This window comes from Octopus sinensis, linkage group LG4 (assembly GCF_006345805.1).
Source record: "Octopus sinensis linkage group LG4, ASM634580v1, whole genome shotgun sequence".
Lineage (NCBI taxonomy): Eukaryota > Metazoa > Mollusca > Cephalopoda > Octopoda > Octopodidae > Octopus > Octopus sinensis.
In genome coordinates, this window is record NC_043000.1 from 130,458,813 (window position 1) to 130,476,248 (window position 17,436).

A 17,436-nucleotide genomic window follows, 5' to 3' on the forward strand; every position below is an offset into this window, starting at 1 on the left:
GTTGTCGGAGCAAGCAATAAATCAATATCATCTTTATACTGGCGTGTAGAGAATGGTAAATAGAGATGAACAACAGTATAAGATAAGAAGCATGGCTGTGAAATTAATTATAGTTTATATCTATATACATGTCATGTGTGTGTGCGCGCAGTAGTAGTTCCAGCTGGGAATTACAAACTAACACACACTCACACATACATGCACATATACACACTCACACATTTACACACATGCACATTCACACATTTACACGCATACGCAGATGTATTTATGTTTCTTACTTTCTTCTTGTGCGAATATCTTCTGAAGAAAATATAGTAACATGATATACTACAGTTATCTGAATACAGTTATGTGAAAAGTTATTGCAATAAAATTATATGAAAATACCTTACTACTGTTAATGATGAGGAATTCTGAATAATTCGAAATGCACTTTCGTTGCCAGGTTTGGAGGAAGGTATACGATGGGGTGCTGAAAAGTTCCTGGCTTTAAGGGTATCGTGAAAGGCCTGATTGGAAGCCTAGCTTTCTGAATTATTTTTCAGGGCTCAGATAAAACTAAAGGACAGCTACAATAAGTGTGTGAATCTGAGAAGGGAATACGTTGAATGATATCATAATTAACTGGTCCTCGCGTATTTTCTACCTAAGCAATGAAGTTTCCAGAAACCTCTCGTATTGCCCATGCTTTTAACAGGAGTTTTGAGACTGATGAGATTGATACTCGCGAGGTTCCTTTTGAATTAAAGTAATCCAAATCAACCTCAGCAAACAAAACTATGAAGAAAGTTTATTTTAGAGGGCTGATGTTCATGGTAGGAAGGACTAATGCTTACTGCAGAACGTGGGGAGATTAAACGTAGTAAGGGTAATATTTGGAGAAGAGACGAACGCGTTCGAAATGCCTGAGGAGAATGAATACAATCTCGGTCAAATCCAAATAATAAATGTCATTTTAGTAGCAACTCTAAAATATTAAACAGTAAATTGGTTACTTGAAATAATCATTGATTTACCGACCCATAGATTTATACTTGCGCATGTTGAAAATCGTTGCAAAAGACAAGCGAATTTTAATTGTGTAGTAGATCGACTCCGTCATCCAATTTAACACCAAACCCTGGCACTAGGGCGGAGCTTACTCAGTTGCAAGTATTGTGACTATTCTCCTATCTCAAGATAAACGCACCCCTTTCCTAGGTGCCATGCAAAACGCCAGTTGTCGGTCCCTTTTCATATCTGCTCTTCTATAAAATATGAACAAACTAAAATGTTTGCTTCAAGCTGGAACTTCGGTTCATAATCAACTTTCTTTCTTGTTACGTCAAGTCGACGTTGTATGTAAATCATTATTGCTTTGGCGTATGTGCAGAAATGTTGCGTTGATCAATAATAAGTGCAGATACTTGAGTTTTATGGAACAATTTGTTATCTTCATAACAAACTTGTATTTTAACGGCTCCCTGTTTTCTCTGTACTTTATATTAAGTTGTATTTTATATACATATATGCTAAGCATTAGAATGCCTTTCATGGCTTTTCCTTGATCAAACATGTTTATTGCCCATTTATCATAAGAAAAATATCGAAGTTGAAAGAGTGTCTTTACAAGGCTCAAGAGTGACCCATATTGGACTTTAACACGCGTATCTTGGAGAGAGCATTCTAGATAGCAACAAAAAGTGGTTGATTTACGAAGAAGCACTCACCAACACACGTTACAACTAGTTCAGGTGTAAACCATTCGTTTTATTATCCATTATATATACATGGATGTATATATATATATATATATATATATATATATATATAATATATATATATATATACATATATGAACTCAGATAAACTTAGATATGTTTCGACCAAAGATTGATACAGGCTATGTCTAACTTAATAGCATCACCTGATACAATTAGCTAAATCCCTTTAAGTCAACTTTTGTTTTATCATCGTGCATTCAAGTAGGGATTTCTTGTTGAGTGAGTTGTATCCAAGTATAGGTAGCTTGTCAGGTATTCATTGAAGAAATTTGTCTACCAAATTCACTCACAAGTCTTTTGCGGGCCCGAGGCTATAGTAGAAGAACCTTGCTGGAGTTGACATGCAGTGGGACTGAACCCGAAACCATGTGGTTGAGAAGCAAGCTTCTTACCGAGGCTATAGTACAAGACACTTGCCCAAGTTACCAGGCAGTAGGACTGAACACAGAACCATGTGGTTGAGAAGCAAGCTTCTTACCACACAGCTATGACTGAGCCTATGTATATATATTATATTTGTTATATATATAAGCTTTCATAGTTTATGCCTGCCAAATTCACTTAAAAACCATTGGTTGGCCCAGGATTGTGTCAGAAGACATTGGCTCAAGGTAGCACAATGGTGGACAGAACATGAAACCACGTAATAGTAAAGCCATATTGTTTCATTAATTGATTCTTATATGTGTTTGTGAGTGTGTGTGTGTATGTATGTATGTATTATTTTATTTTTTTTACACTGTTACCTGTTGCTGGTATGTGACTGCAGCCATACTAGAGCACAACCTGTAAGTCGAACAAATTGACTCCAGGACTTTTTTTAAAGCCTGGTACTTAATCTCTCGGATGTCTTTTACTGAACCGCTATGGTACGGGACATAAACACACCAACACCGTTTGTGGAGTGGTGAATTTTTAAATATATCGTCGTTTTTTTCACACGTGTTTCCCATTACAAAATATATAATTATGGTGAAATAAATAATTCGAGAGCGAGATAAATAATGATAATCTTAAAACTGAAAAGTTGCATCCTGAAATATAGATTTGTTTTAAACTCAAACTTACGAATATTTTAATATGTTTAGAAGACAATTGCTATAAATATTGAATCACCAGAGGGAAATTTATTGTATTCATGCGTTGGTTGTAAGAAATAAATAGAAAATTATCTGATTTTATCTATATGTAATAGTTTGTTTTATGCTTAAAATTTAGTTGTCTATAGTAATAATTCCCACCAAATGATACTGTGCTTATATGCATATATACATATATGCACAAGAAATAACCACTAAATCTTCCTCACACCCTTATTTGTGGTCTGAAAGATGGCATGGCTACATTGAACAATGTCTCAAATATATGTGACACGAATAATTCTATGCATAGATTCATTTCTTGCTTGTAGCTATTACAATTAGGTTAACTTACAAATAAATTTCCGAGAAATACAAGAATAAAAGAATGTAGCCAGGTTTAGGTTTTTGATCGTTTTGCGATTACGTTGTTTCATATTCAGTGCAGCAACGCGATACCTTGAGCAAATATCATCTGACATAATCCTGGGCCAACCAGTGGTTTGTAAGTGAATTTGGTAGACATAAATTATGAAAGCTTATATATAATATATATATATATTATATATATATATATATATATATATAATATATATATATATATATATTACATATATCTTTAATATATATACATAGGCTCAGGCGTAAGAAGCTTGCTTCCGAACAACATGGTTCCGGGTTCAGTCCCACAGCGTGGCAGCTTCGGCAAGTATCATGAAGCCCGTCGTCTATATATATATATATATATATATATAATATATATATATATATATATATATATAGCAAGGAAAAATTGTAAAAATGCAGAATGCTAAATTGAAAGAAAATTTTAATGCAAATGGGTGTATGGAAAAAGTTTTTGAAAAATTGATAAAAAATATAAATATACATTAATTCAAACCGGTTTTCGTCATAATGTGACTTTTCAAGAATTGTAAAGGGAAAAAAGAAAATTATATTGTTTTTTGCCAAAAAATAATAATAAATATGTACAGAAATTAAAAAATAAGTACTCCGATACATTGTGAAGTCTTTGTGTATCTGGAGTTTAATGATTGTTCACGAAAAAATTACCTTGAAGTATTAGGATCCAATGGGATTAAAGCCATGTGTTGTTTAGTTTAATTAAGGGTGTTGGCAAAGCAGGAAGTAGTAGTAATTGTAGTTCTTCAGTTCCTGTGTTGTGAATAAGGGGAGACAACTCTATGGGTTTTGAGCTCTTCAATTTGTGTTTATCAATTTTTTGTGATAAAGGGTGTTAATAAACCTTAAATTATAAAATTATCATTTTAGCTTCATTTGCATTATCTTTTTTATATAATTGTTTGTTAACTTAACATTCAGATTTTAACACTTTATTTATATTATTTTCTAATTATGTAAGTTTGCATAAACCAATTTATAATTACATTTCAGATTGTTATGTCATATATAATAAAAATGATAGTAATAATAACAACAATAATAATAATGATATTTAAAGAATATAAGTTTTAGCTTGAAGTGATGAATGCATGGTATCCTTATATATTTGTGTTAGTCCATCCATGAAGAATGAGTTAGAAAAAGGAAGTATGATCAACGAAGAGTTTGCATATTAAGTTGCGTTTTGAATTTTTCAATAAAGAGATTCTCCTTGTTAATTCTCTCCTGTGTGGTGATCCCGTCTTTACATTGGTAGAAGGGGAATATGTAGAATTTGGGATTTATGTCTTTAGCGCATGAGTCTATGTGGTCATTCAGTGGAATTTGTCGGTATTCCGGGAGATTTATTTGTTCTTTATGCACCGCTACTCGTTTACGTAACGGGAGACTCGTTTGCCCAACATAATTATGTTGGCAACCAGAGCATGTGAGAACGTAGATAAGGTTTTCGGAGGAACAGGAGAAGTTAGTCTTGATTTTAAACTTCGTTCCTTGTTTGAAGATAAATTCAGAGCCTTCAGGTAGGAAGGGGCAGGTGCCACAGTTTGGGCGTGCACATTTTTTGACTGCTGGGGGTGGATGTGGTGTGTGAAGTTTGGCATTTGTCAAGAGTTTTTTTAAAGATTTGTGTTGCCTTTTACATTTGAGGATTTTGTGTTTATTTATAATGTTTTTCATTTTTGGGTCTGTTGACAGTAGACTGAGGTTTTGTATGATTGTGGTGTATGCTTCGATATTTTTGGGGTTGTGGGTGGAAAAGTATGGAAGTATTTTGGGGTTGTGTGTGGTGTTAGGTTGGGTGGTTTTCTGTGTAATGTTGTCTAGTTCTTTGGCGCGTTTTATTCCATACTCTATAAGGGTGGAGGGATATTGGCGTTGTAATAGCGTTTTTTATTTGAGGTCTTGAAGGCGTATTTCTCGTGTTTTTGGATCCGAGACAATGGTGCATACCCTTTTAGCTAAGTTGAAAGGGATATTTGTCTTGGTGTGTATTGGGTGGCATGAACTAAAGAGGAGGTATTGTTGTGAGTCTGTAGGTTTGTGGTAGATGTCTGTTATGATTTGGTTCTTAGGTGTTTTTATAATTAGGAGATCAAGGAAAGGGAGATGATGTTTGCTTAATTCCATAGTGAATTGGATGTTGGGATGTATGTTGTTCAGTATGGTTTTGAATTCCAGAAGTTTTTCATAAGGTTCTTTCCATATGATGAAACAATCATCCAAATACCTTTTCCAGTTTTCCATTAGGTAGGTGTGGAAAACATGTCCAAATTTCTGGCGTGATATTTCATAGAGTGATAGTTCGAAGAAACCCATTATGAGGTTCGAAAGGACTGATGCAGCCTTGGTACCCATCGCAATACCACATTTTCCTTCAATTTAGCATTCTGCATTTTTACAATTTTTCCTTGCTTATCATTTCTCCACGTGCGGTTAACACAACCCTACCATTTATTGATATATATATATATATATATATATATATATTATATATATATATATATATATATATATAAACAACTTATAAAGAAGGGCAAAAGAAAAAATATTTCCATGCCAATATGCTGATAACAGACTTTAACTCGTAAATTTCCACATATTATACACGTCGTGCTGAAATCGGGGAAGCTAGCCAACAGAGTTTTTAAAAACAAGTTCGTTATTTCTATATTGAATCAATTTCGGAATTAATTCTATGGACTTTTTCCACTTCAGTAGAAAATACGATAAGAAAAAATTGAAATACGTACACGCACCCATGGATACAAACAGAAGCAAAAGTCAGGATGTGTACACAAAAGTACCCGTTATATATAAATATAAATCATTTTGCTAGCTTCAGCACGCGTGTGAACTATTCCAGACCACAGCTTATAGTGGTTACCAGTCCTTAAGTGAATGGTAATAAATCTATTATCAATATAGGATGAAATTTTCTTCAGAAAAAAAATTAATCAAAATGTGGCAGCTTATTAAAATACCTTTAAAGGTTAAAATTATAAACAACTTATATACACGACGGGCGTCTTTCAGTTTCCGTCTACCAAATTCACCATAAGTCTTTGGCCGGCCCGCGACTATATTAGAAGACATTTGCCCAAGCTTCCACGCAGTGGGACTGAACACGGAACCGTATTGTTCGGAAGCAAGCTTCTTACGCCTGAGCCTATGTATATATATTAAAGATATTTGTTATATATATAAGCTTTCATAGTTTATGTCTACCAAATTCACTTACAAACCACTGGTTGGCCCAGGATTATGTCAGATAACATTTGCTCAAGGTATCGCGTTGCTGAACTGAATATGAAACAAACCTAATCGCAAAACGATCAAAAACCTGAACCTGGCTACATTCTTTTATTCTTGTATTTCTCGGAAATGTATTTGTAAGTTAACATAATTGTAATAGTTACAAGCAAGAAATGAAACTATGCATAGAATTATTCGTGTCACATAATATATTTGAGACATTATTCAATGTAGCCTTGCCATTTTTCAGACCACAAATATGGGTATGAGGAAGATTTAGTGGTTATTTCCTGTGCATATATGTATATATGCATATAAGCGCAGTGTCATTTGGTGGGAATTATTACTTTAGACAACTAAATTTTAAGCATAGAACAAACGATTCATATAGATAAAATCAGATAATTTTCTATTTATTTCTTACAACCAATGCATGAATACAGTAAATTTTCCTCTGGTGATTCAATATTTATAGCAATTGTCTTCTAAACATACTAAAATATTCGTAAGTTTGTGTTTAAAACAAATCTATATTTCAGGATGCAACTTTTCAGTTTTAAGATTATCATTATTTATCCTGCTCTAGAATTATCTATTTCACCATAATTATATATTTTATAATGCGAGACACGTGTGAAAAAACAACGCTATATTTCAAAAAAGAGATATATCTTTTCTATTTGGTTTCGCTTCCAAATTAGTTGTATCATTTATGCTACTGCATAAATTCTTTTTCCTTTTTGATATTTACTTTATGGATTCCACGACAGATTGTGTTTCCCTCTCATCTCCATATTACACTTTATTGATGTCTGCTTACTACTTCCTCGTCTGTGGTCACCATTTAGATTCTGAATTCTGTTTTAGTTTTTTTGTTTTTCTTTTTGTTTTATATTATCTTTCAAACTATGTATTCGACTATACTTTTATTCAGGTTATGAAAGGGGCATTTGGTATTAAATAATACAGCAAACAAGCCGCAGCATTCCCATTTACATTGGCCACCATGCCAATTTCCATACTGAATCGATTCTGATTAGCGAGAAGAAAGGATTACTCTTCCAGCTACTACTTATTCAGTAACCAACAAGAAAAATTAAACTCAGTTACATCAATATCAACAACAACAACAGCAGCAACGACAACAGCAACAGATTTTCGTTGGGCGCCTACTGTTATTCTATCAGCTGCATTGTTTTTGGTTCGTATTTACATTTGTTCTGATAATATGAATCGTTGTTCTTTCTCTACCTTATTCAATGCAATACAACTTTTTATACTATTTCTTTTAATATTTAATTTTCATTTATTTCAAAAAAACAGTTGTATTTTATTGGATTTCGCATAACTTTCTGACTACAAAAGAATAGAAAACATTTCTGTAAATATCAACAAAGTACAAAAAAATAGCAACAATTCATTCTTCATCTTGAAATAAACTTGAATTAAAAGTACAAATTACATTAAACTTCATTCAGTGATTACCCTCAATATTGAATGTAATTTTGCTGTTGAGCGTGTAGGAATGATGGTGAAAGTAGAGTAAAGAGCGAATAGAAGATGGATCAATAGTTTGGAGTGTTGTTTAGTCTACTCTTCCTCAGTGGAGAATTTAGTCCAATGAAAATAAAATCCGTAAAGCAAATGCAAATAATAAATAATAAATCTATAAAAACATATTATGGTTGTATTGTAATTATCATCATCATCTCATGTCCGCCTGTTTTGTATTCTTCCTTTTTATATTATTCTCCTCGTCTTTTCATTTTTCTGTTATTCATACAATACGCTACCAAACAAAGAAAGTTCACCCTCCAATTGAACAGGAAGTTCTCTCACATTTACATCCGGTGCAACTCATAAAAGAGCAAACAATCCAACGAACGAGCGATCAAACGTGCATACCACGCGGGCGCTCATGAAAGAAGTTTACAAACAAACCAACGAAAATTATATAGTGGCACGTAAAATAATAAAGCAACCATAAAACGAAGTCCTTTTTATGATATTTGTCTGCTACACATTGTTATGCACAAAAATTCCAGTTTTCTTTTAAACCAAGATTCCATATCTGTAGCTATTAATCGCAACCAAATAAGCTATAATATGCTGGAGCTATTTTTGACGAATTATGAAACCACATTGTAAACTATGTTTACAGGTACGTAATATTCCCAGCAGCCGAGGAGATAAATCTTTCTCTGTTAAACATGCGAATTACGAGTTGAGCTATCACAGTTATTGCACTTAATTCATATTTCGCGTGACCTAACTGGCTGATAAGATAGAAGTAACTGTATTTTGATCTGCCAGTGAGGTTTAACCAATTCCTTCAAGTACCCCGAATGTTTGTCTCGGCAGGATCACATGGCAGAATTGTTAAAAATGAAATTTAATGATAAAAATATTTAAAAACTCCACCACATGTTGAATAACTCAAATGACCAACAAAACGTTTTTTAAGGATAAAAAGACTTAACTAAGGCACTGGATGTTTTAGGCATAAAATTAGGAATTTTTGAATATGCTGAGACTATAATTGTTATAATCATTAAATCACAAAAGAAAAATTAACTAGAATTAACAGGGCGCTATTAAATTTTAGCACTATGTAATCATTTAATTATACCTAAAATTCGATCGTCTAACGTAATGGTAACTACAAAATGACAGTGTGTACATGTGCATGGATGTACTAGAAATAGTAACCCAATCTTCCTCAGATCACGAATGTCCCCCAATCCCCGGGGAGTATCATCCAAATGCACCTTAATCATATCGTGTCGTCTTGAGATGAAATAAAAAAAAGCATAGCGGATAATGACATCCATATATCCTATACCTAGAGACAAAAACAAAGTGCAAGAAAAAACGAAATGATCAAGGCTGTTCTAATTCTCTGCGTATTACCCGGGGTTAAATAAAAGTCAACATGGTAACTTTAACATGGTTCTTCATCACGTCTCGTTTTTCTTATACCTCGATGTAGAGATAATTCTACTGACTACTTCAGACAACACATGATTTCGTTGCAATCTCTTCACAGTAAACAAGCTTATTACACTTTAAATTTGATACGAGTTCCGTTTACTTCACCAGACTTCGACTCCATTTCATCATCTGCCTCTTGGATTTTAAGTTTTCTGCACAAATCTTTCCAGCGCAAGTTGAACTGACAAATACTGTGAAAACTAATATACATCTAAGTTTGATTGTACATAATACATACACGAAGATAGACTGACAGCCAGATAGGCACGCAGACAGACATGCAGACACATAGGTAGATAGATAAATAGATAGATAGATAGATAGATAGATAGATAGATAGATAGATAGATAGATAGATAGATAGATAGATAGACAGACAGACATACGCTCTGTCTCCAAACGAAACTCACAGGGAACCATTCATTTAACTCCAAATCTGCAAACTTTTGAAATTGCCTTCCTGCCACTCGAACTGCTGCAGTCGGTTATCTAATAGCTCAAAGGCTTGAAATTATATTTATCTTACTAGTCTCAGAGGACCTAGGCAGTCCATACCGTCTTCAATCCCGCTCGAACAAAACATAAAATTTAAAAAGAAACTATTCGATGAAAATTTACTCAACTAAATTCAATACTATTTATCTCGATTGTAAGGACTCACTCATAGATACAAAGAATATCTATATCTTTACTACCCACAAGGGGCTAAACACAGAGAGGAAAAACAAGGACAGACAAACATCGATTATATCGACCCCAGTGCGTAACTGGTACTTATTTAATCGACCCTGAAAGGATGAAAGGCAAAGGCGACCTCGGCGGAATTTGAACTCAGAACGTAACGGCGGACGAATTACGGCTACGCATTTCGCCCGTCGTGCTAACGTTTCTGCCAGCTCGCCGCCTTATTGATACAAAGAATATCATTAAAAAAAAACTTTTGTTGGTCATTTGATATATTCAACAAAAGAAAAATCAGTCTTCTCTCATGCTGTGAATATTTTTGACGAAAGATATGATGGAGACTACTTTTCCTGAAGGTTTAACAAATATCCATTTCATAAAACTTTCCACAAATAGACTAAAGTGAATTAAAATCAAAGATAAAATCATGTACCTCCTGAGGTGGAAATCCATAACTGATGACTTAACGAAAGAAATTTTAATTACTCTTCCATTGTTAAATTTCAAAAAGTTATGATTGATAGCGCCCATACACATACTTACCGGTTATCTGACCCTTCCCAAATATAACAATATTGATTTCAACACTTGATGTCACTTGAAAATTCTAGCCAAAAAATAAAAATTCAAAATCTCAACTATTATTTAATAGTATTGTGTTGCTGTGACTGGAGTCCACAAAACAGTTTGGAGTAAGACACATTCCGAAGCAGTTATTTAATTTTACCAAGTATAGTTTGTATTTTATATGTTGCTAGATACCTAAACTTTACGTCATTTCCATATCTTGGGAAGAATATTTTTTGAGCGTGGGCCTAATTTTATATCGAGACCAAATACATATGAATACGTGCGCTCTATTGATTTTCAAGTCAGTTAATTGTAATCATTGGAAACAGTTAAAAAAAATTTTAAAGGCAACAGAAATTGTGTAAGGAAATAGAGAGTTAAGCATTGTGCAGTCAAGGAACGTATCTGGCTTACCTGGGCCAACGTTACGTTAGTTGTTATTTAATCAGTTCAGTCCAGATGCGACAACTGTTAGAGACAGACATTTTCTAGAATTAGGCTATTTACGCATTCATGTATATGTGCTTGTTGTGTTAGTCGCTTATTGATATATGTCGCCACTACTTTCTATATTTGCATAAATGTATGAGTAAATATGCTAAGATTATTTTCTAATGAAATCACACGTATTTCAACATGTCTAAATATTTCTATAGATCTATCTATCTATCTATCTATCTATCTATCTATCTATCTATCTATCTATCTATCTATCTATCTATCTATCTATCTATCTATCTATCTATCTATCTATCTATCTATCTATCTACCTTTCTATCTATCAATCTATCTTTCTATATATCTATCTATCTTTCTTTCTATCTATCTATCTATCTATCTATCTATCTATCTATCTATCTATCTATCTGCCTGTGTGTGTGTGTGTGTGTGTGTGTTTATATGTATAGACATATACACTCACACATGCATGTCCAAAGAAACGTGTCTCTCATTACTGCTGGATTGCGGCCCCCAGATCTTATTGTATCGAAATGTGAAATATATGTTGCTACAATTATCTTTAATATTTTCGATCTAATATGTTAGACAGTAGGAGACAAATCTCGCGTTAGTGAATCCAACGATTTTCCTTAACGCAATGTTACCATATTACAGACAATACGTGCGTGTGTGTGTGTGTGTGTGTGTGTGTATGTGTGTGTGTGTGTGTGTGTGTGTCTGTCTGTCTGTCTGTCTGTGTGTGTGTGTGTGTGTGTGTGTGTGTGTGTGTGTGTGTCTGTCTGTCTGTCTGTCTGTCTGTGTGTGTGTGTGTGTGTGTGTGTGTGTGTGTGTGTGTGTGTGATCCTGAAGATGAACATATCTGAAAAATCTGCTCTTGAAGAGAACGTGCAAGATAAACACGAACCAGGAGTTAAAGCAAACTTTACTGTGGCATGGTATTTAACAAAAGAGAAACTCACACATAGGCTTTTAGCGCAGAAAGTACGCTTGGTTGTTTATATTTCCAGTGGGGTGATAACTCCCCACAGAATGCAGCACCGAGACCACCGGATTTTGATTTTGATTTTGATTGATTTTCGACCACTACAGATACCAGCGACTCATCTCTCTACTAGCAATATCTAGAAACTCAGTGCCAGAACATGCATTGGTGTCACAATTAGCCAGTTAGCTTGTTAAAAATATATATGTATAAGTGACAAAGGTGGTTTTAAAACCGAGAGTTAATATTTATTCTCTCTTACACGCGGCTGTTCGCTAGAACAAACTTTACTGCGGTATTTACCATATATGTTTTTCTCATAATCAACAACTCCATCAGTTAACAGTCTTATACTTCTGCGTAAGACCAATACGCTAGAGATCACTGTAGACCTGGTAAAGTCAAGAAGGACTCTAATATTCTTATCTAAATTCCAATAATGATGCTATGTTCCCTAATTAGATATCAGCTCCTTATTTGTATGAAAAATTCAAAGGAGTAAGAGACATGCATACATACACACGCACATACATGTATGCATGCATGCATACATACATACATGCATATATATATACATACACACATATATACATGCATACATATATACATGCATACATTCATACATACAATAAAAAACGAAGTCAGTTCCAGCAAGAATTAAAATATAAACTTAAAGCAACATTACTAATTACTGCAAGACATTTCATCCGGCGTTCTACTAATTATGCCATCAACAGCAATTATTGGAAAAATAATTATGATTCATTCCGACAATTCACTCTGTATCTATTAAGATGAGGCGAAAAATAGAGGACTGCATCGATGTCAGTATATTTTAGAATTATTTCTTCGCCCACGTATTGATGAAGAATAATTCGAATATTCTGAGGAGAAAATATGATACGGTAATGTATTAAATGTGATAATTAACTCTTTCTAAAGCAAAAAACAAAAAGAAGAGAAAAAAATTAGAATTCTGTATAATAATCGTGTAACATTTAATAAACAAAGAATATTGATTGCAGATATTGCATTTGTATATTGCTACTCATGTGAGTAACGTGGGGAGAATTTCAGTCCTGACAACTCAACCGAGGCCTTCTTCGAGGAAGAACGTTTGGAAATGCTGAAAAGGATGTGAGAGGAATCAGGATAATTGGGAGGAGGCGAGGTTGAGGAGGTGCGGTGAATAAACGGTAGATGAAAGTTCTATGTGACAAAGCGAAACAAGAGTAAAAGGAAAATAATTAAAATCTCTTAACGTATCACATACAAAAACAACAGCACGTACGTGTGTATACATAATTGCATATGCAAGCGGGAAGAAAAGTAAAAAGTTAAGCGGATTACGAAACAGGAAGTAGTTAATTTTAGTCGAAGGCACAACACTCGAAATGCTACTGTAGATTCAAATACACAGATACACACACATATACGCACAGAGATTTATTTCGCGAATCTATAGAAGTAATGGTATTGCTTCCTTTCATTTTAATCCAAAGTCATGTAATCCAATTGATTTAATCAAAACTCCCTGAAAGCAGAATCTCATTTATTTGAGTTTGGCATACGCAATACTTGTGGCTTCTCGTGTACAATTAACATTATTATAACGAGTATGAGAAAAGCACGAGAAATCATGAATTTAACATTTCTACAACTACAGTGGTTTCACTACGTCGGAACTGTATGGTCGTGTGCTACATCTATTCACTTACAGATTTCTCCTTATCAACTCCCAGCTCCTCTATCCCTCTTCTCTTCTCTCTTTCTCGCCTCAACCATATTATTCTCCAGCCTACATATCCTACCTTAAACATTACCCACAATCTTTCATTTCCAGAATATCACCCTGCACCCACGCCACTGGAATTCACTTGCTGTCTATGTTATTCCTACAGTCGCCACAGCGATACACTTCAAGAGAACTTCAACCACGTAGAGTTCACAAACCTTCGATGGCCTACATTAGTCATTTCTACTTCTTCTGTCAAATCAAACCATTTAGAAACTACAGTTTATAGAAAATCTCAATCCCAAACTACTTATACATAGATAGATGTAATTTTCAGTTAGTTTTGCTCCCTTCCTTTCACACAATCATACATGCAATTTATACTTTTATTATAAACTTTATTTTTCAGGGTTTCTTTTCAAAACCATTCAAGTTTTGGCAAATGTTGTACTAATATTCCCTATTACCGTTTCTATTTCTGTTTCTATCACCGTTCATGTGTGGAATGTACCTATATCTAATTTTTTGTTGGTTTGTTTGTGTTATTTCGTCCCTTAAATTCTGAGATACATGTTCTTTGACATTTCCTTATAAACTACTTAACAAATTTATCGATACATAATATTATATATTCAAGCGGGCTGGACGGTATAAGCGTCGGAATAAATAGCTGGCATTATTTTTTCCTCTGTGACTGATTGAAATGAATGGTTAATATATATTCTGTAACCAAGCAGTGAGCTAGCAGAGTCATTCGCATTTCGGCCGCTTTTATGTTCTGAGTCCAAACTCCGGAGAGGTGGACCCTTGCCTTTCGGCGTCAAAAATATGAGTATCAGTTGAACACTAGGGGTGATATAATCGACTTAATCCCTCCCCAGAAAATTGTCGGCCTTGTGGCAAAATCTAAAAATAAAATACATTCTCTTTTACACTTTTACTTGCTTCAGTCATTTGACAGTGGCAATGCTGGAGCAAATCGATCCCAGGACTTATTCTTTGTAAGCCTAGTACTTATTCCATTGGCCTCTTTTGTCGAACCGCTATGTTACGGGGACGTAAACACACCAGCATCGGTTGTCAAGTGATGCTGGAGGGCAAATACAGACACACGCACACACACACGCACACACACACACACACACACACACATATATATATATATATATATATATATATATATATATATATATATATATATATATATATATATACAAGGGAATGGAAAAGGTCAGTTTTCATCCCAATACCAAAGAAAAGAGATACCAAGGACTGCACAAACTACCGTACCATCACCCTGATCCCCCATGTAAGCAAAATTCTCCTTAAAATCATCCAGAAGCGCATGGACACAACTATTGAGAGAGAATTGCTAGAGCTGCAAGTTGGCTTCATAAAGAGAAGAGGCACCCGCGATTACATCGCCAACCTACGGTAGATTATGGAAAAGGCAAGAGAATACCAAAAGAAGCTGTACATGTGTTTCATCGATTACTCCAAAGCCTTTGACAGCATTGATCATGACAAATTATGGAAATGTCTGGAGGAAATGGGAACACCTTGTCCAGTTTATTAGATCACTCTATCAAAACCAAGAGGCTACAGTACGGGCACCATATGGCGACACTGATTAATTTGAGATTGGAAAAGGCACTCGGCAAGGTTGCATCCTGTCACCAGCAGCCTTCAACATGTACGCTGAAAAAGTCATGAGGAATGCAGGCTTGGGGGATAGCAGCATTGGAGTGAGGTTTGGAGGAAGAAATATTAATAATCTTCGCTATGCAGATGATACAACCCTGCTGGCGGAGAGTGGTAAGGATCTGGAGGATCTTGTCCTGCTGGAGAGTAAGAAATTTCGCTGTACCTCAATGTTAAGAAAACGAAGATCATGTCAACAGCAGCTACAACAAACATCAGCTTCATGATCGATAGTGAAGAGATCGAAGCGGTTGATGATTTCATCTCCCTTGGCTCCAAAATAAATCGAGATGGTGACTGCACTCCAGAAATAAGACGGCGGATAGTACTAGGCAGAGAGGCAATGGTCAGCATGAGCAGGGTCTGGAAGAGTAGAGACATCAGACTCGCTACCAAATGCAGATTGGTGAATGCAATTGTCTTCACAATAGCAACATATGAATACGAGACCTGGACACTAAAGAAAGCTGACCAAAAGAGAATTAATGCATTCGAGCTTTGGTGTTGGAGAAGACTTTTACGGATTCCATGGACAGCGAGGCTCACCAATGGAGAAGTTCTTAAGCAGATCAGGCCGAAACTGTCGGTAGAAGCTAGGATCACCAAGCATAGATTGGCATATTTTGGTCATATTATGCGGAGAAAATCCCTGGAGAAGGAGATCATGCTCGGAATGGTCAGTGGCAAGAGAGGAAGAGGCCGACCAAGAATCCGCTGGCTTGATACCATCAAGAGTGATACCGGAATGGACATAGCCAATCTGAAAGAAGCGGCCCAGGATAGAACTGACTGGAGGACACTGATTCATTGACTAACCGAGAGTAGACATCGACAGAGCGGATAGATACATACATACATACATACATACATACATACATACATACATACATACATACATACATACATACATACATACGACGGGCTTATTTCAGTTTCCACCTACCAAATCCACTCACTAGGCTTTGGTTGGCCCGAGGCTATGGTAGAAGACACCTGCCCAAGGTGCCAAGTAGTGGGACTGTACCCAGAAACATGTGGTTGGTAAGCACGCTACTTACCACGCAGTCATTCCTACGCCTATATTCTATATTTCTACAGCATGGGGAGAAGTCTTGATGAATCCAGTATATGTTTTCTCTAACAAACTTTTCCCGTAGTTATTCAATGGAACACTTCCGCAATGATATATGCAGGAAATTATTTGTAAGCATTAGTTGAAACTCATGCACAGCAAAGTGTGATCACGTCTTTGTATTTTGGTGTATTTCAGTTGATAGACAACCTAATAACATATAATCGCCAATGAGAATTTGTATGTGTTCAACATTTTGTTGACGTTTTAATAACGGAATAGAGATAGTCTCAACCTGACTTATTAAAATCTACTTACTCAGTCAGATATATATATATATATATATATATATATATATATATATATATATATATATATATATATATATATATATATATATAGATATACAGAGAGAGAGAGAGAGAGAGAGAGAGAGAGAAAGAGTGATAGATAGATATATAGATAGATAGATAGATAGATAGATAGATAGATAGATAGATGGGTAGATAGATATAGACATACATATTATATATGTATATATATATATATATATATATATGAGTGTGTGTGTATATATATACATATATATATATACCATATATATAAATATATATATATATATATAAATATATATATATACACACACACATATATATATATACATACATACTTGCATATATATATACATGTTTGTGTGTGTTCGCGTGTATGTGTGT